The sequence below is a fragment of the Siphateles boraxobius genome, unplaced genomic scaffold (genome assembly GCF_051911475.1).
Source record: "Siphateles boraxobius isolate OS27281-9 unplaced genomic scaffold, OSU_SipBor_1 1, whole genome shotgun sequence".
Classification (NCBI taxonomy): domain Eukaryota; kingdom Metazoa; phylum Chordata; class Actinopteri; order Cypriniformes; family Leuciscidae; genus Siphateles; species Siphateles boraxobius.
The window spans coordinates 31,092,988-31,119,494 of NW_027508699.1; the positions used below are offsets into that span (position 1 = coordinate 31,092,988).

Sequence of the window (26,507 nt, forward strand, 5' to 3'; positions counted from 1 at the left end):
TGGAGTTTTTGACACCTAGCCTACCATGACAACAATGTAAATTAATATAGTAATCTTACAACAATGTAAATGAATATAGTAATCTTTCAGAACTATAAAAGTGCCACAGTATTACCAGGACTTTTTTTAGTATCATGACTTTTTTTATAAGCAATTTACAAAAGTAACCACGTTATCTGATATCATTACTGTACCATGACACTACCACAGTACTTCTTTGTAAGAGATGCCACACTCCCATCAACACAAAACACACACACAGTCTGTTCCATAAACATTCCACCACTGGAGAAACAGCCACACGTGCGCAAACAGAGGCATGCAAATCCATAAGCCGCGCGTGCACACAAAGACGAGAGACACAATGTAAAGCATTCAAATATGCTTCCCGGGCTAAGAATCAGCCAACGCTGTGGGAGCGCTTCCTCTGAACACCAAACACCAAACGTTAGTGACGCGCAACATGAGGAGGAGAAGATCCAACTATACTCTAATCACCTTATCTGATCGTGCATGGCAGCTGAGAAAACATGAGCCGCGAGTTCAGGTGGAAATACTTCGCTTTTCAACCCACACATGCACTATCCTCAAGAGCAAGACCGGGCGCCGTTCCTACAACCCCACCGCAGCATTTGGGTTCTCGAACCTGCTCCCTGGAGCTCAGAAAGTATTAAATGCATGGAAATCCCAGGTTTAGAAACATCCCGGGCAGCTGTAACATCCAAAACAAAGAAAAGACTGTATCCTTGCCAGGGTGGATCAAACCTCTATTAGAGGAATAAAATAGTACAACGGGGAATGCCAGAAAGTGGGAGCTAGAAAGAAAGTGCACATGAGGTAACCCAAACAGCCGAAAGCAAGAAGGGAAAGAATAAAAGGTCACAGGATAGTTTCTTCACACAAGTAAAAACTTAAACATGCCACATCAAGTTCTTCATTCCACTCAAACACAGTGGCACGCTGCTTACACGGACCCGGTTGTGATGGTCTTCCCGGCGGAACTCCCCAGTCGTTCCTCTTCGCACCCGTGAAGGAAAGAATAGAGGAATAGAGGAAACCCACTGGAATAAAGGACGAAGCAGCTCCTCTCTTTGTGAGAAGGAGCGCACACTAGTTGTTTTTTCTTTACTCTGTATCTCCCTGCTGAGGAAGGAGAAAAGAAGCTTCTCCCCAGAGATGTAACCCCCCCACCCCCTCCCTGAGGTTAATCCCTGCCGTGGCAGCCACAGTCCCACTCCGCACTCCTTACTCTGTCCTGTGTCGCGGCTCCGGCTTCAAACTTCAGCTCGGCGGCCCGGAAGAGAGAGAAAGGGAAGGAGAGAGAGAAAGAAGGAAGACGAGGAGAGAGAGAGGACAGGCGGCAGTGCGAGCAGCAGCGTGAGAGCTGCCTCATGATGAAAGGCGATCCGCTGATCTCATCAAGCAGGGACACCAGGCAAACAGAGAGAGGGAGAACACGCCCCTTACCCAACCCCCGACTCATGCATCCTCCTCCCTATGGTCTTTCACACATTCGGCTCAGCCAATCAGCCGAGAGCTACTCATAAACACACATTCTATGAGTCTCCAGCCTGTTACTTCCAGTGCTCGGATATCTGTTTTGAAAGATAACCTGACTCCAGTTTGAGTGACAACAACCTTATGAGGTGGTGTAATCTGGATATTTCTATTATGGCTGACATGAAATATTCAATTTTAACTAACTAAGGAAAAAAATGGCCCTATTCAGGACTAGTTTTCCCAGAAGAGGTCAGGACAGTTTGTGTTTCACAGATGGACTTTGTGATTTTAATCCTGTTCAAATAAAAAAATGGCTCTGCCTTTGCTGATCAAATTATATAATATTGTACGGCTAACTCAGGGAAATCTAATCCTGTCTAGATAGGAATGTCTGTGATTGTGATGGCATGCAATATAACATAAAATTAAATGAAAATTAAATTAATTAAATCAGTTAGAATAAATAAGGAACTTTTTAAAATCATATACACAATGTTTTATTTATATCACATATTTCAACCATGATGTATCAAATGGGTTTTTGATATTTCAATGCATTTCAGGATGCACACATCAGGACACATGACATTTTCCTCACTGTAAATACCTAAAAAAATAAATATAAAATACAATAAAAAATGAATTAATTAAAAATAAAAATAAAATAAACTTTGCCTTTCTTTTCTGCTTTTTGCCTACCCCAAAAATGTATCAAAATGATAACACAGCCTCACATAAATAGTTATTTAGCATACATTTACATGAATTAATTTAGCAGATGCTTTTTTCCCAAAGCATTTTAAACCTGACAGCTATCATCTGGATATGCACTGCCGAAAAAAAACTGATTAGACCAGCCTATGCTGGTCTGAATAACTCTTCTAGTCAACATTTTGGTATCCAGACTCGGTCTTTCCCCACTGTGCTACACTAACCCCACATCTTTTAGGTCAAAACATTTAACAGGCACACTTCTCAGTCAAGCTCCAGATCTTGAATAAACACCATCTCCCTCCGTCCTGAAAGCCCTGTCAAACCCGAAATGCACTCAAATCCCTCTGAGACACCCTGAATGTACTCAGTCTTTCAGAATGACGCGAGTTTCCTGACCATTTCCTTAAAGGCCACACACAAAAAACGAAAGGTCTGCTGCAGTAAAGACAGAGCGAGTCACCTTGCGCTACCCCCTCTCGCCTTCTAGCTGAAAACTCAATTAGCCTTTTCAAATGTGCTGTACCCCTCTCTGAGGAAGCTCAGTTTGAAGGAAGCAAGAGTGGCTGTGAAAACATACACAGTCGTGTAGGATAAACTGTACCAGACATACTTTAGGGCCATTTACCTTTCCTTTAAATATACAAGCCACCTTGTTTAAAAGAACTAGTGAACTAGTAATTGTCCATTAAGAACGATAGTGGGTGAAAATTAAAATGTGAATATAATTTCTTTGCAAATTTGACTAGACTTAGCAAAAAAAAAAAAATCTTAAAAAAAGCACAGTGCTGGATTTTGTAAGAACATAAGTAAAAATGACAATTGCAAAAACTATTTTATTTTCTAAGGACTTTTACTATGCGGTTGCTAAGGTGTTTTGGGTGGCTACTGACCCAAGATAAAAGATCCCACCCTCAAGTCTCTATGATATTCCCATATTCCCAGGAATGACTCATTTTTAAAAAGTTTATGTGATATCATCAGCAAAGTGTACACCTGTTCACTGTGAAAAGTGATACACAATATAAACTGTACAGTCTTTCTCTTCCATGGAATGCACCAAAAATATTGATAACTCACACTCCACTCACTCACTTTGTCCAATCAAATACTCTCTATAACTAGAAAGACCCTCTCCCTAATAATTGTTAAACATAGAATTCCTGGTGAAAACTACATTACCCATCATATTTAAATCATTTGTTCTACATGGGCCAGGGTGGTATTGGCCCACTCAGACTGACGGCTGGTCAACCCAATCAATTGAGACACAATGTCTATATCTATATATATATATATCTATATATATATATATTCTTTTTTTTGTGGGAAAAGGAGAGAAAAATCATGCATACATTGAAAATAGTCGCTCAAATACATGAATTTAGTAGATTCTTAGCAGGGTGTATGTGGCCGCTGGTCAAGTATGAAAAACGTCCTGGTTGCGTATGCAACCCACCGTTCCCTGAAGGAGGGAACGGAAGACGTAGTCGACGGTCGACTGAATGGGGATCTCGCTAGAGAGCCTATCCTCTTCAAGTACTATTGAACGAGCCAATGTAATTGGCGTGCGTGATTCGCATCACACACTCCGCCCCCGCGGCGTGGTTATAAATACGGAAGTGGATGCACGCACTAGTTGCTTTTCGCTGAGGAGCCGAGAGTAACCCGGGGTCAGCGGTGGTCCAGCGGTAGTGGCAAGGGGACTGCGTCCTCCGTTCCCTCCTTCAGGGAACGGTGGGTTGCATACGCAACCAGGACGTTCCCTTTCAGTCGATAACGTCAGACGTAGTCGACGGTCGACTGAATGGGGATAACCTTTGAAAACGCCACTAACGCTGCCACCTTCCAGTGCCTAAACCAAAGCCTCCTGATGCCCCCGCAAATTTAAGGCGGGGAAGGACAGGGCTTAGGCCAGGGAAGTCACTGCTGTTCCTACAGGACCACTGGGAAAGCGTTCCCCGTACATTGGAAGGAAGGGACGCTGCGGAAGCCACATCCAACCCAGAGGGAGGTAACGTGGAGAATACACATATGAACTGGGCGGAAACCAGGCAGTCTAACATATGGAATGTCACTGGGGTGGCTCCAGCCTAAGATGGGGGGAGACAGACCGGACAGTGACGGCAGAGAGACTCTGCCGAGGGAAGACACGGGCTCGCCGCAGGGAGCCGTATCGTGGAAGAATACACATATGGGGTCGCCGTAGGGACCGCAACATATGGACCCAGCCTAACACAGGTTCCACACTACTTATGAGTGGTAGGCCTAACACCAGACGTTCCGCACGTCCGATGTCGGAGGGGTGTGGAGGAACTCAACAGGGTTCAATGTTAAGGGAACTCAACTGGAGTAGAAAGGCGCACGTATCCAGTCCATAGGAGGGGAATGGCGCAGCAAGCCGACACTTGAACCGGGCTCACGGTGAAACTGGCTTCATGAGAAGGGAGCCCATGGGAAGCAGCGGTTCAACTAGGTGTCGTCCAGCCCCCAACTCTAGAATCTGTTTAGCAAAGCATATCGTCAACGCCCAGGCGGAGCATTTTACACTCATCATAGAGGAGCTCAACACCTAAGTGGTCATGTTGCATCTCGGTTTTTTACCGAAATGAAGGCAAGCACTAAGTGCAACTTTGCATGGAAACAGCCTTCCCTCTCTGCTGAGTTCTAACAGATATTTGTAGAGCTGGTCTGAGGTCTATGGCTTGCATTCTGTACACGTCCAAGTGAACAGACAGAGAAGCCAGGGCTGGATCTGCATCCTCCAGGGCAGCGCTTGCAGGCTCACCACCTGCTCCTATTACGGGAGAGGTAGGAACTTTGGGCACAATCCGAGCCGGGGTCTCAGCTTGTGAGAGTTAGCCGGCCCAGACTCCAGGCACGATACGTTGACCGAAAGCGAGCAAGTCCCTACCCTCTAGTAGAGACCACGCGAGCAGGAGAACTGATATAACAGAATTTTTAACTCACTGCCTTCAGTGGCTCAGGGGCGGTCTCTGCAGTGCAGTCGCACCAGGGACAAGGCCCAAGAGGATAAAGAGGGACGCAAGGATTTACAAGATCTTGCTCCTCAGGAACCTGACGATCAGAACGTGCTTCTGCACACTTCTGCAACACGATGAGCGTCGTTTAAACACCGAGGCAACATCATTTTGAGGGTGAAGGAAAACAGCCTACTCCAACCCATTTTGCAGGAAAGAGAGCACTGAAGTGATCGAAAGCTTTCAGGATCTCCTCTGGAGAGAAGACGCACTCAACGACTAGGTTCCACTTCTAAAGGCGTAAGCACGCTACCCATTTCTAGGGGGTGCTCGCAGAAGTGATGGTAACTATCACATGTCCCTGTGATAGCCACCTGAACCTCCGCGTTCAGATGTAAGACCGCCCGGAATCTCCGGGGGAAGAACGCGGGTGCCATAGTGCCCCGTCCCTGAGAGAGTTTTCAGGGGAAGTCAGGAAGGCTGTCGATGGGAACCAGGTCTAGTTGGGCCAATAAGGGGCAACTATGAAGACCTGTTCCTCTCCTGACATTTCTGCTCAACACTTGAGTGCGAAGAACTTCACTGAGCACCAGGAGCATTTCTAATCAGCACTGCGTGTGATGAATTCACTGAGCTACAGGAGCATTTCTGCTCAACACCTGAGTGTGATGAACTCACTGAGCTACAGGAGCATTGCTGCTCAACACCTGAGTGCGATGACCTTCACTGAGTTTCAGGAGCATTTCTGCTCAACATGAAGTGTGATGAATTCACTGACTTGAGCAGGCGCAAGGCGACCATGAGTCGCAGTCGCTTTTAGAAGGCTCACTGGGGTTAAACGCATTTCTGCGGGCCCCTGTGGCAGCTGAGACCCAGTGTTTGTCCAAGGGTAGTCCGCTCGGTTTGTACAAACACTGGCAGGAAGACGAAACCGGAGGGGCAACTGAGCGGCCCCGGAATGGTCATGACCCAGCTGGACCCAGGGGATGGTGTCTCCACTTGCCCTGGCTATAACTGTCGTGAGGCTCGATGGCGCACGATTGAGTAGAGCGGGAAGAGTGGAACAAAGCCTCCTCAGAAGCTCCTGACTCCAAGGAGGAGGTGACGGGTGAGTTGTGACATGCAAGGGAAGCTTGCGCAATGTCGCAATGTCTAACAATTCGAGGCACGAATGCCTGTGTAGTCGAGGGTCGCCCAGGCCCCCGTTAAAACACGCCCTTTGTACATGGCCTCTCTGTTGAAGAGGGTTTGGCAGCAGACCGGGATGAACTATAGTCAAAAAGGGTGAGCTGCTCTGCCACGGTCACCTCGGGACTCGATCGTGAAGCTAGCGCTGAAGCGGTCACATATGGAGGAAGCCAATGGCTGCAACTACCATATATCCCAGGAGCCTCTGAAAGTTCTTTCAGTGGGACCCTTTCTCACTTCAAACACCAGCTGAACACATTCTCATTGGAGAGACGTGTTAGACCGAGTCCATCTCCAAAACTGAAAAAGAGATACTCAGCCCGTGGGCGAGATTACTCTCTTCCAGTTGACCTGAAGACCCAACGGGCTCTAGAGCACTCGAAGGGAAGGACACTGTACTGATACTCCACCCTTACACGCAACCCACAGGATGGCCTGCGGTGTGGAAGGTAGAGATCTGTTTTTAAGCACATGTCTTTCAGGTCGGAGCTGCAGACCAATCTTGGGCCAAGATGGTCACGACACATCTGCCACGGTCACCTCGGGACTCGATCGTGAAGATAGCGCTGAAGCGGTCACATATGGAGGAAGCCAATGGCTGCAACTACCATATATCCCAGGAGCCTCTGAAAGTTCTTTCAGTGGGACCCTTTCTCACTTCAAACACCAGCTGAACACATTCTCATTGGAGAGACGTGTTAGACCGAGTCCATCTACAAAACTGAAAAAGAGATACTCAGCCCGTGGGCGAGATTACTCTCTTCCAGTTGACCTGAAGACCCAACGGGCTCTAGAGCACTCGAAGGGAAGGACACTGTACTGATACTCCACCCTTAGACGCAACCCACAGGATGGCCTGCGGTGTGGAAGGTAGAGATCTGTTTTTAAGCACATGTCTTTCAGGTCGGAGCTGCAGACCAATCTTGGGCCAAGATGGTCACGACCCACCACCTAGTAGCACGAAGAACGAGTTTACAACTGGCCTTCGTACCGGCTGGAGGAGCGGCTATATCAAATCCTTCGCCAGCAAGATAAGATAAGCACGCACAAGTCAGCAGCACTGCTCCCCACTCGGTGTGATGAATATCACTGAATTTTAAGGAGCACGTCTCCTCAACACCTAATGTGATGATTATCACTGACTTGAGTGGGGTAGCCGAGCCTGAGGTGGGGCAGCAAAGTAGAGAGAGTGGTGTTAGTGTGCTGTGCAACACTTACCTGTCTCCACTAGCGGCAGGGGGCGCGTGAGAAGGCAGATGACCGGGTCCTCGAACGCACCAAGCTGCCTGCTGGCGACCAAGGGGGAGCTGAGGGGTGTAAGGCTATACAGGGTCACACCCGCCAGACTGGCCCTCTTGGGACCCAGGAACAGATGAAATTGCTTTCTCTTTGAAGTGTGGGTACCGCTTGCTCCGCTTTTTTTTTTTTTTTTTTTGGAGCCAGCGGCGGAACAGACACACACACAAACAAAGGCTCCACCCGGGGGGAGGGAGTGATCGTGCCACTCCAAGAGCATCTCATCCATTCCTGGGCGTCCTGCTCCGGAAAGCTTCCGCTGTCGCTTGCCACCTGGCTTGGCAGCGCCTGGAGCGGGCTGGGCGTCTCTACTGTGGCCGGCTCCATGCTGAGGCCTGGGTGGAGGCTGCTGCGGAGGGCCAGCAGGAGCGGCGGCCGGGGAACGCCCACGGCGACGAGCAGGCGGAGGAGCTGCCACCGGCTGCGGGTGGAGGCAGCAGCTGGCCACCGGGGCAGGATGTGCCGAATGACCTCCGTCTGCGCTTGAGCGGCAGAGAACTGTTGGATGCAGTTCTCCACCGCGTCGCCGACCAGCCCAACCTGGGAAATTGGGGAGACCAGGAACCGAACCTTGTCCGCATCCGCCATACCAACCAGGCTGAGCCAACGAAGGCGCTACTGGACCACCAAGGTGGACATTGCCAGACCGATCACTCATGCCCCGGAGGGTGAGGTCGGATGCAGTGCAGTGCTCACCTATGAGCGCACGGTCTGGATTACCCTCGTGGATGCCATGGGTGCCCTAGCCTGCAGCAACGCCATGGCACGCAAGAGGAAGCGGCTTGCCCACAGGCTTTGTAAGCTCTGCCCGTCGGAACGGACGAAAACTCACAGGCCTTAGGGGGGAGACGAGGATCCCCCCAAAAGGCAGCGGCCGCCGTCGACAGACCGCTCCAATTGAGGGACACCTCGCAACCCTTCACCGTTCCTCCATCAAGGGTAATGAGGGGGAAAAGCTATTCAGGCAGTTTCTGGCAGAGAAAGATGCTGTTCACCACCTGATAAGTTCTCCATGCATTTCGGGAAAGAAAGGCACTGGGGTGGCGAGCTGAGAACCAGCAAGGCCCGCCCCAAGATACCAAACTCCAGTTTCCAACCGAGACTGAACGGGACACGGTGGAGGTTCCACTCGAGCCCGGCAGCCTCGGCGGCCCGTTTCAGCATAGCTGATAATTCTGGATCCGGCTCGGGAAACATTGAACTCCCGGAGGGAGACAATGCAGCAGAGTCATCATCTCTAGAAGTCAGCTCACCCTCCGATGCTGCAATCGGCGTCCTGTCCTCCAGGGGAGCCCAGAGTGAAACCGCTGGCCCAACCATTACAGATGGACCAGCAGACAACACAGGAGGCTCCAGTGGTTGCAGTGGAAGGGAGGAGTGAGGAGCCCACAGGGAATGGTTACCGGGCGGGACATCCAACACTATCCTCCGGTAACCCATCCCACACAGCACCCGAGGGTGGGGCATGGTAATGGGGACTCGCTCTCCGAAAACCAAGGCGAGTCTCGATCTCAACACTGCGACAGTCATGTTCCCACAGTGAAAACATGAGCTGTCCACAAAAGCTGTCTCAGCGTGCTGTAAGCCCAAACATGTGACACAACAGTTGTGACCATCAGAGAGAGACAGGGAACGACCGCACCCAGAAACGCACGGGCGGAATGACATCTTGAAAAAGACGCAAACGCACCTGTGTTGCTCTTTCAGAAAATAGGACCGTCACCAGTGCTGGAGCACACAGGGGAATGACCTCGGCAACACTGAACAGAGAACTGAAACAGTGAAGCACTCACTTTTCTGCCCTCTAACCAGCCATCAACACACACAAACATTTAGAAATTTGTTGACCTTAAAACAGCAGTTGAGAGCTCAAAGCTCGCGATCACCGCTGCACTCGCGCTGTAGAACACCAGCACTGGGAGAGTCTTCCTGAAGAACACCGACACACTCGCTCGTTGTAGACAACAGCACTCTCAGAGACATCAAACGATCGGCTACGAAGCGAAAGGCAACTAATGCGTGAATCCACTTCCGTATTTATACCCGCGCCGCGGGGGGTGGAGTGTGTGATGCGAATCACGCACGCCAATTACATTGGCTCGTTCAATACTACTCGAAGAGGATAGGTTCTCTAGCGAGATCCCCATTCAGTCGACCGTCGACTACGTCTGACGTTATCGACTGAAAGGGAACAAAAGATAAATTCTGAATTGATTATATATCGCCTAAAAAGTGCCCAAAGAGCCGTCCATTTATAATCACTATAAAGCTGTCAATTTTAGTTCATCGTGATGACACGATCTAACTAAGTTCCTTTATAATCACAAGTGGTGCCTGTCTACACTGCACAATTAATCTCATTAACATAATGCCTACACTTTGTTATAATGAGAGGATTTGCGAGCATGCAGAACTCGCAGTACAGCTGCAAGCCATTTTGGTGCCCTAAGCATAATTCCTTTATGATATATAATATTATAATTCCATAACCCCCCCCACCCCAAGTCCTTACACACATTCCATTTATGATTATTTACCTTTGTTTATTGTTCTGTTTATTGGTTATGGATATTGTTTTTATGAAACTGTCGGCTGACAATAAATCACATTTAACTAATCTTAATTGCCAAAATATTTGGATCCCGTGTATTGTAAAATGACGCACACACACACACACACACACACACACACACACACACACACACACACACACACACACACACACACACACACACACACACACACACACACACACACACACACACACACACACACACACACACCTTTCCAGATTAAAAATGTTGCTTTCAATATTTGCTTTCAACACATTTAAAATTTGAGCGTAGGCGTTGAAGTCCAACCTATTTCACCAAGGTCCACTTACTTTAAAATTTCTGGCCTCACCATTGAATTCAACTGATCTAGCAAAGGTTTTTTTATTTGTGAAGTAAAGTGTCACTTCAAACTGCAGTTTCCTACCAAACTCCTAGCCATTACCCCAGCTTTATTTTTCATTGTCTTTTCTCCTCTCTCTACTTTGACCCAGCATTGATGCCAGCTGTGTAAATTGCCTCCTCGTTTTCTGCTTCAAGGCATTTTAACACTTTTGGGTCAGCATGTGGTGGGGGAAAAGGAGAGATGGGAGGGACTTGTGTTAATCTACTGGACAATAGGGGAGGCCCCCTTTCACAAAGAGATAATGGCCCAGTGGACCAGGAGGGGGGCTCCATCTGAGTGGACTTCGTATAATAGAGGGGCTTTGGAGTGTGTGTGTGTATGTGTGTGTGTGTGTGTGTGTGTGTGTGTGTGTGTGTGTGTGTGTGTGTGTGTGTGTGTGTGTGTGTGTGTGTGTGTTATGGGGTGGGGGGGGGGGGGGGGATTGGGGGCACACCTCCAGGCAACACACGCGTCACAAACAAAGCTCTGCAATTGTCCGAGCACCAGTGCTGAAGGGCGGAGAGGTGAGGGGTGGAGAGGAGGAGACGAGAAGGGAGTTAAAAAGCATGCCCATGGACAGATGGCAAACACGCAAGCAAAGAGAATGAGAATGAAAGAAAGAGTGTGGGTCATGTGGTGACAGATATGATGACACATATTCATAAAGCAGACATTAACAAGCGCACAAGCTTTAGATTACAATTATAGATCACAGGTATAGCACACACGCACACAGATGGATGGATCCAGGAGGAAGCAACTGTTTCGCCCTGCTCTTTGTGTATGACACAATAGCCGTTTACATCAATGTGTGGCGGCACATGGAAAACTCTGCAACCCCCCTCTATTCGGGCACCTGGTGCAAACAGACCAGCTGGATCCACACTGATATCATTCACCGCAAAAAAAACACAAAAACACACACACGCATCTGCATAAAGAGATTTTGCTCAGAACACACACACACACACACACACACACACACACACACACACACACACACACACACACACACACACACACACACACACACACACACACACACACACACACACACACACACACACACACACACACACACACACACACACACACACACACACACACACACACACACACCTTATTGTAAATGTTACCAACTAGCTTAAATTCCTTTCTATTTATGCTGCAGACTAAACAATTAAAAATTGATGTCTGTACCTTACTGTTTTCATCAGTCATACTTCTATTGAACATAGTGTATTCCCCGTTAAAAAAAGCAATCCCTTGCCACTCATTTAGAAATGATAAATGTCCGCTGACCCTACAAAATATATACAGTATAATCAATAGTAGTTCATTTAAAAATGCATCAAAATTGGTTCACCTCCGAACCAGATGGCTTACACATCAAATACCCCCCAGCCCCCCCCCTTAAAGTCTTATTTTTAAATATTATAAGTCATGTACATTTCTCCCAGCAAAGTGACAGTATCTCGTTTTCTTCCATTTTATCTACAACTAAGCATGACATTTATTAAGCTATAGAGAAAAGGCAACCATATTAGCCTACTATTAGAGTTTCAATCCTCGCATTATTTTATTTGCGTATGGCTGTCAGTTATTTTTAAACATTTGCGATAATTACTCATGTTTCATTCACCTAAAAGATTCAAATCATAACCACAGATTTGTTTCGAAATGAAACACCGTTATTTCATATGAAATCAAACTTAAAGTGAACTGGATCCAGTTTGCACAACAATGTTCTAAAGTGAAAGTCCCCATTTAAAGCTTTTATATTGTACTGGATAACCATTCTGAGTGTCTATGTAGAGGTTGATTTCTCAATTTCCCAGAAATCCCAGAGATACAAGGATAAAAATGTATGTTGTGTCTGTTGACAAAAAGTGGGCAAAGCAAAAAAATCTGACAGGATGAACATGCACAACATTGGCAGCCAACAAGCCAACCACCATACAAAACATGTACCTAAGAAACAGACTTCAAAACACACACTACAGACAACAAACACAGGACATTCCAAATAAAATTTAGTACACAATCACAGAAACCAATACGTTAGACACACTCAAACCACAGACGGCACTTAAACATATGACGTCACCTTCCAATTGCGAGAAACTCAAGCTGACTCAAACACTGCTCATACAAACATTGGTCGAAAAGATCTGGCAACAAGCGGCAATGTTCCTTCTGATGTCTCTCTTAGCTTCGATCCGAGAGTGATGATTCTGCAGCTTCTCATCAATGACGTCTGAATGCGCAGAGTACAGCATCAGGCTATAAATTTGGGAAGGGCACAGAATCAATGCCCTAAGTGGTGGAGAAGTGGCGAAGAGCATGGAAGGATAGGGGGTAAAATAAATGATACATTTGGCAAGATAGCCTTCCGTCCTGCCAAAATATTTCCATCTCTTTCATCTGTTCCTTATATTTCAGTCTCACTTTAATCTTCCATTTCAGGTTAAGCTTCTTTCCTACATGAGGGTATTCAATTTAAAATTCCCACCTCGGCCACCAGAGATCTTATACACTCTTAAAAATGCTGGGTTGCTACAACCCCTGGTTGGGTCAAATATGGACAAATCCAAGCGTTGGATAAATTTTTTTTAATTGCATTTTTAAACCCAATGATTGGGTTTGTCCATATTTGACCCAACCATGGGTTGAAACAACCCAGCATTTTTTAGAGTGTACAGCCTTCAAATGATGTTAGGACGATGATGAGACAAGAACAAATGAACATCTCAATGGTATATTTACAAGTTGAGATACACTACCATTTAATTTTTTGTAAATACTTCTATTCAGCAAGTCGCTGTTCAACGTCCAAACAACACTAGGAGAGAATTTGAACGGGTTTGTGAACATACTAAATAACTATGACATTGTATTTGTGAACAAACTCAATGAATCAATCATCCATTTAATGAACAAAGCCTCACCGACAGACTGAACAAGAGGGGGTTTGTTGTTCGTTCAGTTCGTTATGTGAGTCAATCTTGTTCACAAAAATGAGAGAAAGGGGGCAGAAGAATTATGAATAGGCCAATATAAGAACAACTAATGACCTACAGTATACAATTGAAATGACGCGAGGACATAATTGAAACATTTAAGCTAATATAATATTGTTTTTTTTTGTATATACAGTGCTTAGCATAAGCGAACACACCCATGCTAAAGTTGACTAAAAAGAGGAATAAAAAAAAAATCATCTTTTGGGAATTAATTTTAATCTTAATGCCTTAATTTTAATTAAGGCATTAAGATTAATGCCTTAATTAAAAAAATTAGGAAAAATTCAACCTTTAAGGACACCAAATTTCTTTGTGTATGAATAATGTATCGTAAATAAATAAATGTTCTTCCTTATCCTGATCCAGGATCCATGAAATAACTGGCCTTTAAAAATAAAAATCTGCCTGCATCTATGGGAATTTAAAATAGGGCTGTCCTGACTTATGCACCCTGTACTTTAAGGAAGAACATTTACGATATATTATTCATTCAGAAAGAAAATTGGTGTCCTTAAAGTTGGATTTTTCCTCATTTTTTTAATTAAGGCATTAAGATCAATTTCCAAAAGATGATTTTTTATTCCTCTTTTTAGTCAACTTTAGCATGGGTGTTCACTTATGCAAAGCACTGTATATAGCTTGATAAATGGCATGCCCAGCATTTAATGGAGGGAAAAAATTGCAGAAGTGCATTAGTAGATTTGAAGACAAACATTTTTAACAAAGATTAGTTTCAGTCACAGACAGGTTTTAGATGACTCAGTTGAGTGAATTGCATTTCTTTGGTGATCTTTTTGTGTTTAGGCAAGGCAAGGCAAGGCAAGGCACTTTTCTTTCTAAAGCATGTTTAAAACAGCCACTGCTGACCTAAGTGCTGTACAATCTAACAAAATTAGACAACAAAATACATAAACTGACAAGAGCATAAAATACAATAAAATACATAAACTGACAAGAAAACACACAAATTAATAAGACTACATTGATCCAAATGCCACAGAAAAAAGATATGCCTTCAGTGTGGTTTTAAAACTATCAACATCAGAAGACAGCCTAATTTGTACCGGCAAATCATTCCACAGACGTGGAGCAGCAACAGAAAAGGTACAGTCATCTTTATAATTTTAAATGAGACCTAGGCACATTCGATATCAACCTGTTTGAAGACCTTAAGGGCCTCGAACATTTCCGGTTGAGAAGATATGCAATGTATTGTGGAGCCTGGCAATTTAACCTCTTATTCACATACAATAGAACCTGAAATGTAACATGGTATTCGACCAGCAACCAGTCCCAGTATTTTAAAGCCAAAATGTTTTTCCTCTTTCTAGTTCCAGTAAGAAGCCTGGCAGCAGTATTTTCTACCAAACGAAGGTGGGAAAAAAGAGGACTGAGCCACACCAAGTTACAGTGAGTTTTCAGTAATTCAGCCTAAAATAAAATAAAAGCATGGATCACTGTCTCTAAATTCTTTACTGAAACTTTCAGTTTCACAATGATTCTGAGATGATACAAGCCTAAAGGGAGCTAATATAACAAAAATAAGAGCGAGCCCAAAATCGATCCCTGAGGCACACCCCAAGTTAATGGTACCGTAGAAGAAAAAAATTTCCAACCTCCACCGAAAATGTTCAGAGGGATAAGATTTAAACCAATTCAATGCGGTACCATGAATTCCTAGACACTTGGGTCCAGGAGTACCAGAATTGTATAGTTACAGTACCTGAAATCACAGCTAAAAAAAGTTCATTCAACACCTTCAGCAAAGCTGATTCTGTACAGTGATGTTGTCTAAAACTAGTCACAAGTTGTAACGTGGATGCTGAGGCTGAGTGAGAATCCATGTGCGGAAGTTTATTAAAGACAGTTTTCACAAACAAATACGATAAGGCAGGCAGAGGGTCAAAACCAAGGTAGCAGTCAGATCTTTCAACATACAAAGGGGAATTCCAGAAGGCAATAGTGAGTAGGCAGGCAAAAGGTCCAAGCAAAAACATCAGTCCGATCAGGCAACCAAAACAAGGGGATAATCCAGAAAATCGAGAAACAGATAACCAGGCAGAATCATACACAGTAGACAAACAGGATCAACAGGAAATAACGCTCGGTAAGGCAGGTAAACTGGCAATACTTCGCAATGAGTATAAGAATGGTCTCTGGTTGAATAGCAGTCAAACAGGAAATGAGTGCAGAAGAAGCAGAGGGAGGAGAACACAGTCAGTACTCAGGTGAGGGCTCCCTCTACTGGTTTGGCATTACACAAGTTAAGTTATTTGCAATTAAAAATACAGACAAATAATAGAAGACAACCTTTTCCAATATTTTGGATAAAATTGGTGATTTTTGAGACAATAACAAGAACTAAACTGATTTTTTCAGTGCCTTGAGATAAGATACTATTTATTATTGTTAAAACAAAAGGTCCAATGACGCCCAGCACTTCCATAAGAAGACGAGAAGGCACCAAATCCACGGAGCACAAGGAAAGCTTCATTTTAGGTAAAACATCCACAAAAAATATTAACAAAAATAGGCTCAAACTCAGTTAAACAGACTTAACATGGGTCAATAACAGATTGACCTTCAAAAAGTTCACAGATTGTAGGTGTAGCATCAGTAAAAGAAAGCATAGTGGGATTTAGTACATTATGTATTGTACTAAACAGAATCGATGGACTATGGGCATGCTTTTCTATCAAGTTAAAAATATATATTTTTCCCTAGTAGCCTTAACAGAGTGCTGGTAGCTCACCATGCAATCTCTCGTGATTTCATAGGATACTTGGAGCTTATCTTGCTTCCAATGTCTTTCAGCATTCCTCCATTCCTGTCTGGCTAAGCCAATCTGGAAGTCTGGAAGAATGGAAGTCTCCATCCTGGCTAAGCCAATGCTGCTTCTGTAGCTTGGGTTTCTTAATTTTAAATTGAGCAACAGACTCCAAAACATTGCAACATAAAGTGTTCAAATAAGGAAGTTGCTCTTCAACAGTCAGAGAAACAGACAGAGCTCTGAGAAAGAATACACAGTAGGGCAATCACCCCTAACAAAAGATTCTTCGAACTGTTTAGATCTAGCAAAATTAACAGGGCTTGAAAATTGAAGCAATATTTAATTGTAAAATGTATTAAAAAATTATAAAAATAAAGCTTTCTATGTTTGTTAGGAAGTCAAACATAGAGAAATAATTATGATAATGCCAAATAAAAAATGAATTCCCAATTTTATCAACACATTTTACAATTTCTAAACTGTAGGCAGCATCATTCTTTTAATGTGTGTTACATTTAGCTCTTTAACTCTTCACTTCCTGCCACAGGTCTGGTAGTTTGGTGTATTTCTGTACACACACACAGAGACAGTGTTCCAGTGTTCCCTCCTTGCCCTTTCATGTGAGGTCATGTCCTGTCTAATCTAAGTATCTTTGTGTGTCATAATGTCCTTGTTCTCATATTGAGATCCAGGCTTTAAGCACAACAGTGACAGCCCACAGAAGCAGTGGGATCTCTGTCTCCATAACTGTTTGTGAGGTCAGGGGAGGGCTAAGGGGTCAGGGTTTAATCAGCCTAATGGCTCCTCATTCATCTCTATTCTCCCAATGACCCCAAACCCACCCCAATGACCACTGTGACCCCCATGGCAGCTGTTGATCTGTGTGTGACCCTAAAACTACCCACAATAAGATTAGCCGCTCCATCCTATTGCCACCTTCACTGGCCCCAATACCTCAACAGACACACATTTGTATTAATTACTGTATGAGAATAATGCTTACAAATAATGTGCTTCCATGATGTCCCATCTAAAAAAAAACAACAACTGACCACTTTCAGGAAAAACTAATGCAAACTAGAAACAGAAACGGTAGTAGTAGCCACTAGAGAAAATACTGTGGCTATTGTATTTATAAATGTAATAAATAACTTTAGACACCTTTAGAGCATGCAAAAAAACAAAAACAAAAACAATTCAACTTGTCAGACAGTCCTGGGAGGTGATATTAGCCAATTATTTTGGCCAGTCAACATTACCAATCTCTGTGATTGATGACATTTGTGATCTAAGAATTTTGTCAGTAAATGGGCTTTCACTGTAGTTTATATGCGCAAGTTTTTTTTTTCTGAATAAAAAAACCCCACCTCAAGCAAGCTATGTTCCTCCTAGCAACCTAGCACCCTAATGGGTGTAAAATCTCATAACTGGCTGGTTAGGAACCTGCTTCATAGAAACTAATGGGAGTACAACAAATGCAGTACAACTGTATTTGATAATAATAAGAAATGATTCTTGAGAATCAAATCAGCATATTAGATGATTTCTGAAGGATCATGTGACACTAAAGACTGGAATAATGGCTGCTGAAAATTCAGCTTGCCATCACAGGAATAAATTACTTTTTAAAATATATTAAAATAGAAAACAGTTATTTTAAATTAATAATATTTCACAACATTACTGTTTTACTGCATTATATATGCATTAGAAGAAGTTTACTTATTAGTAAATTAGTTTACCGGTACTAACGTTGATGACCTTTTTTGAATGTGTTTTGTGTCGGGAGTGCGCCTACAATCCATTAAACGGCAACCTCTTTAGGCAGCTACGTTTTGGAACAAAGCAACTCTGTGCTCCCTTCGTAGCCTTGCAATAACATTACTTCAACTTAAGAACAGAAACAAACCTTCTGTTCCAGTCAGGCATTGTTGAGGGCTTATCAGACCGCAGAACAGAACCTGGCTAATTAGGTGAATGTGTGTGTTCGTGTTATTCCACTCTCCTTTCTTTTAGTGTTATCACCACAAAGGCTCTGTTCTGTTCAAGCCAAATAGCCGCCATGTGTTGTGAGTGCTGGCCCCTTGTAATTCAAACCTGGGCCCTGACATACAGAGAGTAGCGGATGGGATGGCTGATTTGCTAATTCTATCTGCTGCTACTTCTCTCTCGCTGTCTTTCTCTGAAATATTCAGAGACACACAGGCTCCTGTTACCTGCCTGTCCAGCAGACGTGGGCCAGCGGATCCACTTTCCGACCACAGCATCTCCAAGGGCAACAAGCACAGAGTGTGTCTCCACATGTAAGAGAGAGCTCACATTTGTTAGCAACGGTATACGGATATGCAGAAGGTGTAGTTTTCTCTCCCTCTTTTACGATTGAGTGTGTATGTGGTCACTGCCGGACATTCTCGGAGCCCTTTGCATTATTTATTGCGCTGCTCCAGGTCCGTATAATCAAAAGGCGCCTGATATGTTCAGCTTAAACGATAAGCAACCATTTTGAAGGACAAGTGGCCTCATTTGGTCTCATCTGGATTTTATAAGGCAACACTCATCAGAGGGAACAAAGGGACATACTGAACGGTCTCCACACCCAACCTGACTCCAAATATTACTCTAGACACAAGATAAATAAACTCAGACAGAGTTGACGGACAGAAGTAGAGGGTTAAGAATAACTTAAGTATTCAGTTAATATCAGCTACCTAAATAGTTCTGCCCAGCTGCATTTCATTAATTATAAATGAATAAAACAAAGCATGCCCTTATGTGATCCACGGCCTCAGCCATCTTCACCTCATTCTGATAAGAAAATTAAGAAATAAAAGTTTAAAAGAACTTCTGAAATCTACATTCCCTACAGAAAACTGTCAGCCACGTGGTACCAAAACATAAATGCGTACGTCAAAGGTGGAATGATCTAATTCGTTCAGAACAGCTGAATCATACTCTACCTTCAGAAAACGCTGGAAACATGAAACATGGAAACAGCCACCAGATCAAATGCTATTCAAAAAGATTCTGATACAGGGAAAAAGGTTAAAATATTAATGATGCACAAATATAAATGAGGTTGAACATTTAATACACACCTGCTTATTGGACACAATGAAGCATAACAGACCTGATGTAGACTGAGCTCATCATTGTCAACCTTTACTTTCAATAATGCATGTCTCTTTCATTGATTGTACGAATGCATGTTCACCTGGGAATGGATGAGAGCAGTGACTGGAACGTCTGCCGTGTCTGAGCCAGGCACATACTCCATCATGGCGAAAGGAATGCACATGTAAACAACCAAACACGGATCAGAGATCACCAGAGGTCACATGCCTTCTTCATGCATGTCCGGTCTAAAATGGAGAGAAAACATTTATGTAGAAATGTTGGCATTCGCAATGGGGCTATTCTAGGATTTCAGTCTTAAAGCTACAATATGTAATTTTTTCCTTGTCACGGACGTGGAGCTCTCGGCATCTCGAAAACGCCACACTGATATTGATCCTCATTTTAGTTCTACTTTTGTCCCGTCTGCTTCCCATGGTCCATAATTTTTGAAAGAAACAACAACAGCGTGAGCGTGACACAGTTGTCCACGTCTGTAGCCATGGTTACTATAGCAGTACGAGTGGAAACCAGGGATAACGTGGATATTAAGTCATTGACAGGCGACAAGTGAACATGGATGAGCCATTATTTAAAATTGGAATTTCTCTGAAATTAAAAATCTTTGGAAACTTTTGGCATATTGTTAGTACATACCTGCAGGAAATATATCACACTCTGTAAGTGATTTTTGGATATTTTATTACAAAAATCTTACATATTATAGCTTTTTAATTATTTTAAAGCTTATTTATTGCCTTATGGGAGTATGCGAGTTTAATGTTCTCAAATCAGTGTTGTTATCGGCAACTAAAACTATTAAAAATAATCTTCATTAATAAAGCTAAAATAAAATATAAATATTAGGTGGAAAAATTAAACTTAAAGAAATAAACAAAAATTAGACGTTACCAACTAACTGAAATAAGTTGAAGTTAAAGAACTAAAATTATTCAAATTGAAATAAAAATAAATGTTTGTTTTAATTGACACCTACAATAATATAAAAACTGAACCTAAAAATAACAGGTAATTCAAATTATTTATACTATAATACTATCTAAGACATACTAATATAACACTGTGCCAATTGGAGTGTCATTTTAAAATTGTATTTGTATGTCATATAATGATCGATAACGGTGCTGTATTTTAGCTTTTTTTAGCAATGGTAATGGGAGAATTTAAATAGTAGTAATCTTACGACAACCGTCACTTTGTATAAAAAAGCACCAAGAGTGTATTGTAAAATTATTTGAAGGAAGAAGAGTTGATATGAAATGGCTCCACTGATTTTTTTACATTTGAATGCAATCTACCTTGATAGCAAACTAAATGGTATTGAGCTATTCATCTTTAATTTGTTTTGTAAACAGGAAAGGCATTTGCAAGGAAATATGTTTGCAAGTAAACAAAACAAAAGCATTAGGCTCGTAAGTAAGGGCTAATCAATATGTTCAAACATCATTCAAAATTTCACACTGAAGAGAAAGGAAGGGATATAAAGGATCTTGTTTCTATCATGACCCTGAAACCTTTGAGCAAACAATTTTTTATGTTGCCATGACAACTGTGAAATGATGGCATGGATAGATAGTAGCACCATGCATAGCGAGAATGGCTTCCATGATATAGTGTGGTGGAGAGACAGCGAGACCGCAGAGAGAAAGAGAGAGAGAGAGAGAGAGAGAGAGAGAGAGAGAGAGAGAGAGAGAGAGAAGTATGAAGACCAGAGGCAGAAAAGTAGGGCAAATAAAGAGCTAGGTATAATAAATGCGTTACAGACGTCTCATGTCGCACCAAAATGGCAGTACTTCCTGCCAAATAGGTCTGTCAATTCACTGCTAAATTTCCCAAGGGGCTTTGCAACAGCGCTCGGCACTTCCAGGCCCCTGGTGTGTGGAGCGCTGGGGGTTTGTGCGTCTTCTGCTCTACCTGAATTTACCAATGGCGAGCACTGTGCAAACTAGGTCACCGGGTATGGTCAACGACATATGAGCGCTGATGACTCCCCTGATAGAAAGACTGGTATAAAAATGCAGGTTTTGTGGCAGCTTGATAGCTGTGTTTCTAACCTCTTGTCGCCCTATTGTCAGAGTTTCCTATTTTTGCTTTGCAATATATTTAAGAGGTGTCAAAAGCAGTATAATGCTGAAATGTAAGTAAGCTCTGTCAAAGAGCCACAGCACTTGTAAAAAGCAATGAAAATGTAGCACAAAAGGACATTTGGATTTTTTTTATTTTAGTCATGAGGGAGGACTTCTTTAAAAATGAGCACTACTGGTCAGATGTTTGTGGTCAGTAATATTTTTTATGCAGCAAAGACTCATTAAATTGATCAAAACTTTCCTTCAAATATGAAGGATCCTGTGACACTGAAGACAGGAGTATTGATGCTGAAAATTCAGTGTTGCATCACAGGAATAAGTTACATTTTAAAATATATTAAAATTATATTATATAATTTAAATTGCAACAATATGTCACAATATTATAGTTTTTACAGTTTTTTATCAAAGAAATGCAGCCTTTGTAAACATGAGACTTCTTTTAACATTTAAAAAAAAATCTTACTGACCCAAACTTTTGAACAGTAGCACATTACAGAATTTCAATTCACTCAGGAAATATGTCAGAACCAATTTTGAAATATTAAATTAATATAATTTAATTACTTTTAATTTAAGTAAAGGTCGTCTTGTCTTGAGGAAATCTGCCTCACTAGTGGCACCAAACGAAATTGCGTATTCTCAAATACTCCATCCATCCTGCCGCTAAACAAATGTCATTGGCTTAATGGAGTACAATGAAACAAGAAAAAAAAAAAACAGCTCAGACAACAATTTACATTTGAGGGTTTCTTGGTTTTGGTGTCAACAAGACGTTTACATGACACATTGTTATGCTATTAAGCTATAACCGGTGTTTGATTGCGCATGTAAACAGGGGTTAAAGTGGGCCGGAACGGTCCGAACTATGGGGGTAGAATTGTAGCATTATTCCAAATAAATAGATTATGATCCACAAATAAATGTAAAGAGATTCAGAAAAATATATCAAATTCACAAATAAATAGATTAACATCCACAAATAAATGTAAAGAGTTTCACAAAAAAAACATAAATAAAATTATCTTTGCAAATACAAATATATATTTACAATGTGTTTTATGCCACAAACACAACTCGGCCTGGTATTTATTTGTGAACCGCTTTCTATGCATTTGTAAATCCCCTCACGCATTTGTGGATTTTGAAACACTTCTGGCGCCGACGTGCAGACAAATCCACAAATAAGTGGACTCCACCCACCCCGTTTACCTAAGCCAATCATATAACGGCCACATTGAGCTGACCAATAGTAGCATGTTCTCAAGGCTTCTTTATATTCATTATTATTTATTATTAACTCAGGATTACACACAAATGATCATCACAGATCCCGAGCATCATAACACCCTCTCTACCGGAGTCAAGCGGCGCGTCAAAAGCAAATGGCCGATTATTTTCCCGGCCGTAGCAGTTTTAAATCATGTAAAACTAACATGTTTGCAATGTTAACACATTTTGCCTATGACGTCTGTTTTCTTACCTGAAGATATGTGACGTATAATCTTCTTTATTGACTATGCTGGCTACATGAAAATTCAAAATTCGTGATTCGCAGCGCGCACGATGATTCACTGATAGTAAACTGATGCACGTTCTTCTTCCGAAGTACCGGCTACTACACGCTAGGGTTGGGCGGTATTACGGTAATATCGTATACCGCGGGGTCTTAAAATAGTAACGGTATCAGTTTCAATACCGTCATTACCGGCACTTATATATAATATATAAATATAATTTATTCAATGCCTAAAATGCTTATGTAGTTGTCATCAAGTGACAGTGTGGAGGAGAAAGAGAGAGAGAGAGAAGGGAGAGGCGGTAAATACTGACGAGGAAATTTGTAAATGTTGCAATAAAAAAGGTGACCGCGAGAGATGGAAACACCTCTAACCTAATGTCGCATCTCCGAAACAACCACCCCCTCACTGCTGTGAGGATGCATTTTGCCCCGAGTTCATTAAATAAGCGCATTAGTTTATATTTGTTAAAATATTATAATATAATTTTTTTTTACGTTGATAATGAAAACTGAACAGCACGAGTAAGATGGGATGCATCGGGAGTCAGACATTGACCACTTAATTAAGTTTCATTTTGTAAAAGGCCTTTCTTTAAAGTGAATTTCGTTTTGTATAAATTGTATCTTAATTTTAATCATTTTTTTATCAACCAATTGCCTGGATTTAATAAATAAGAATCAAATATAGCAGACAACATAATCATGACATGATCGTGCGCTGGCGCGCCGCGGTCACTTGCATTGAAATCTCATCATAAATAGGCTAGCCTACTCTCTGATTATGTAATCCATGATGTGCATTTCTCTCTATCGTTCACTATGGAGATGGCGATTCGTCAATTTCTCTAAACGAAACAATTCAAAAGGAAAAGAAATATAGGCAGCATACTCTCTGATTAATCCATGATGTGCATTTCTCTCTATAGGCGCGTTCACTACGGAGATATCAATCGTCAATTTCTTTAAACGAAACAATTCAAAACGAAAAGAAAAAGGCTAGCCTATACCTTCTGATTATGTAATCCATGATTTGCATTTCTCTCTATATATGCGCGTTCACTAGGGGATGGCGATCGTCAACTTAATCTTTGCAGCACTGACAGAAAAGTTGTATTAATAAAAATCAATGGACGCGTCACCAGATTTACAAATGTACTTGTTGCTTGTTAATTTAATTTAAATTAATTAATAAAATGAATACTTTAATTGTCATAATTAAAATAATTAAATATTATTAAGTGTCCCATTTTTGCTCATTTATAAATAGTATTTATATCTACCACCCCCTCAGCACCTGGGTTAAAAAATTCCACCATATTATAACGGCCCACGTATTAAAAATAGTCGAGTCTAAATAGGGCTCCGGCTCATAATTACATTTAATGCCGTCAGCCGGGATCAGACACAACGTGCACGGGTTGGTCTTGATTTTTTTTTTTTTTTTTTTTTGCCCGATCTGGTATTCAGTTTCTGAACGGTGTAGGCACAAGCCAACAGTTTGGTGACGCTGTCTGAGCCTTATGTCATAATTTTTAATTAGTCACGGTAATACCGTATACCCCGGTAAAATAGGGAGGAGGTTCGACGGTATCAAAATTTGGATACCGCCCAAGCCTACTACACGCAACTACGAAGGACACTTCATTTGCACATTTGCTCCTCTGTCCAACGTAAAAAGCCTCACACGGGGTAGACGACAAAACGGATGATTTGGTCTTTTAAAGCACAATCGTTGTGACAAATAGCTAGCTATAGGACATAAATATTATGTAGAATACAAAATATCAGCCCAAATGACCATCATTGAAGATGTAACAGCGTGTAGGCTAATGGGGTTTTGAGTGGATAATGCAATGCTGAAAAAATACATATTTGCATTTATATTGGATGCTGTAACTTTTACAATACAATATTATTAAGTCTGATTCATATTAAATATTATTTGTGTGATCAAGCGTTTTAACGGATAAATTCAAATCGCTTGTCTGCTGGGCATTTCACTTTTAAATGCATGTTATATATTTAATCATTAGATCCACGGACCTGCTAAAACTTGAATGAAGAAGTGGGAAAAGCTGTTGTGACAGTAATTTCCCCAATATTACACAAACTCGCGTATTTATCACGAGGTTGAATCCAGTTATTCATTAGTCAGCAACGCATTGATGCTTTTCTGTTTTATCATGAATAATGTGACGCTTTTCTGTTTTATCATGAATAACGTGAGGCGTTGTTCACATAACGTAAGCGCTGTTTCTCTGGCATTTTCAAAGGCTCATAAAAACGTGTCTTGCTTGATACACAGTCTAATGGTCTAACTCTAACGAAATCCAAATTTTAAACATATTTTACTGAAGCAATATTGTAGTGAGGGGGGCGTGGTTTTGCGGTGTCTGCAGCGGGAGAGTGAGGGAGGAGCCGAGCGGTAAGTAAGTGGATCAAGTGCAAAATAACAAACACCTGTGTCTGATTGCAGTAATTGGTGTGGGGAGACTGCATAAAAGCCAGCTGCTGCATGAGAGGAGAGAGAGAGAAGGACCGGGGACTCGTATACTTTATTAAAATGAAAACAAAATAAAGAAAAGGTGCGCCACATGCGCCTTCACCGTAGAAATACTACAGCACAGTTCAAAGACACTCTTTCCTGCTGGTTCAGCTCTCAGTCCACTTTTATCACACTCTTCCCGATGTGTAAACTCATTTCATTCCTAAAAACTCTCTCCGTAGCACAAACTCAGTCCATTTGTCAGCCAGCAGGTCGTGAGTGTAAATACGAGTCCCCGGTCCTTCTCTCTCTCTCCTCTCATGCAGCAGCTGGCTTTTATGCAGTCTCCCCACACCAATTACTGCAATCAGACACAGGTGTTCGTTATTTTGCACTTGATCCACTTACTTACCGCTCGGCTCCTCCCTCACTCTCCCGCTGCAGACACCGCAAAACCACGCCCCCCTCACTACAAATATCATGGGCCTTCAGCCTGTTTTATACTTCTGCGTCGAATCGACGGCGTACCCTTGCAGACCCCTCTGCGTCGCCGCGAACCCCTCTCCGAACCCTCCGCCGTAGCTCGACGTGCACCTCCAAAAAAATTTAACTGCACGTCGAGGCGACGCAGACCGCAAGGGCTGTGATTGGTCAGATGCACCGCGATGCGACGCAACCTGACGTAGAACCATAAAACGGCCACGACGCCGTAGGAATGAGGGCGTAGCTACGCCGTGGAGTTGACGCAGAAGCATAATGAGGCCTTTAGCCTTACACTTCCTATTTGAGCCAATGCAGATGAACGAGCAAAGTTATTTCAGGGCAAGACCACTCTGATTGTAAAGCCTAATGTGATTGGTTGTAGCGAGAACGTG

General features: G+C 42.5%; 1 protein-coding gene across 3 annotated transcripts in view; it reads right to left on the bottom strand.

The window, feature by feature from the left end:
- The window catches only part of spsb4a (splA/ryanodine receptor domain and SOCS box containing 4a), a 91,517-nt gene that overhangs the window by 46,800 nt on the left and 18,210 nt on the right, over positions 1 to 26,507 (bottom strand). Inside the window, exon 2 of one of the 3 annotated variants that reach the window (XM_077233034.1) lies at positions 19,618 to 19,765. The gene's annotated coding sequence lies outside the window, so the exon portion shown is untranslated. Of the gene's footprint in view, positions 1 to 968; positions 1,418 to 19,617; positions 19,766 to 26,507 lie in introns of those variants that run through there. The other 2 variants (XM_077233024.1, XM_077233014.1) reach the window with 2 other exon arrangements.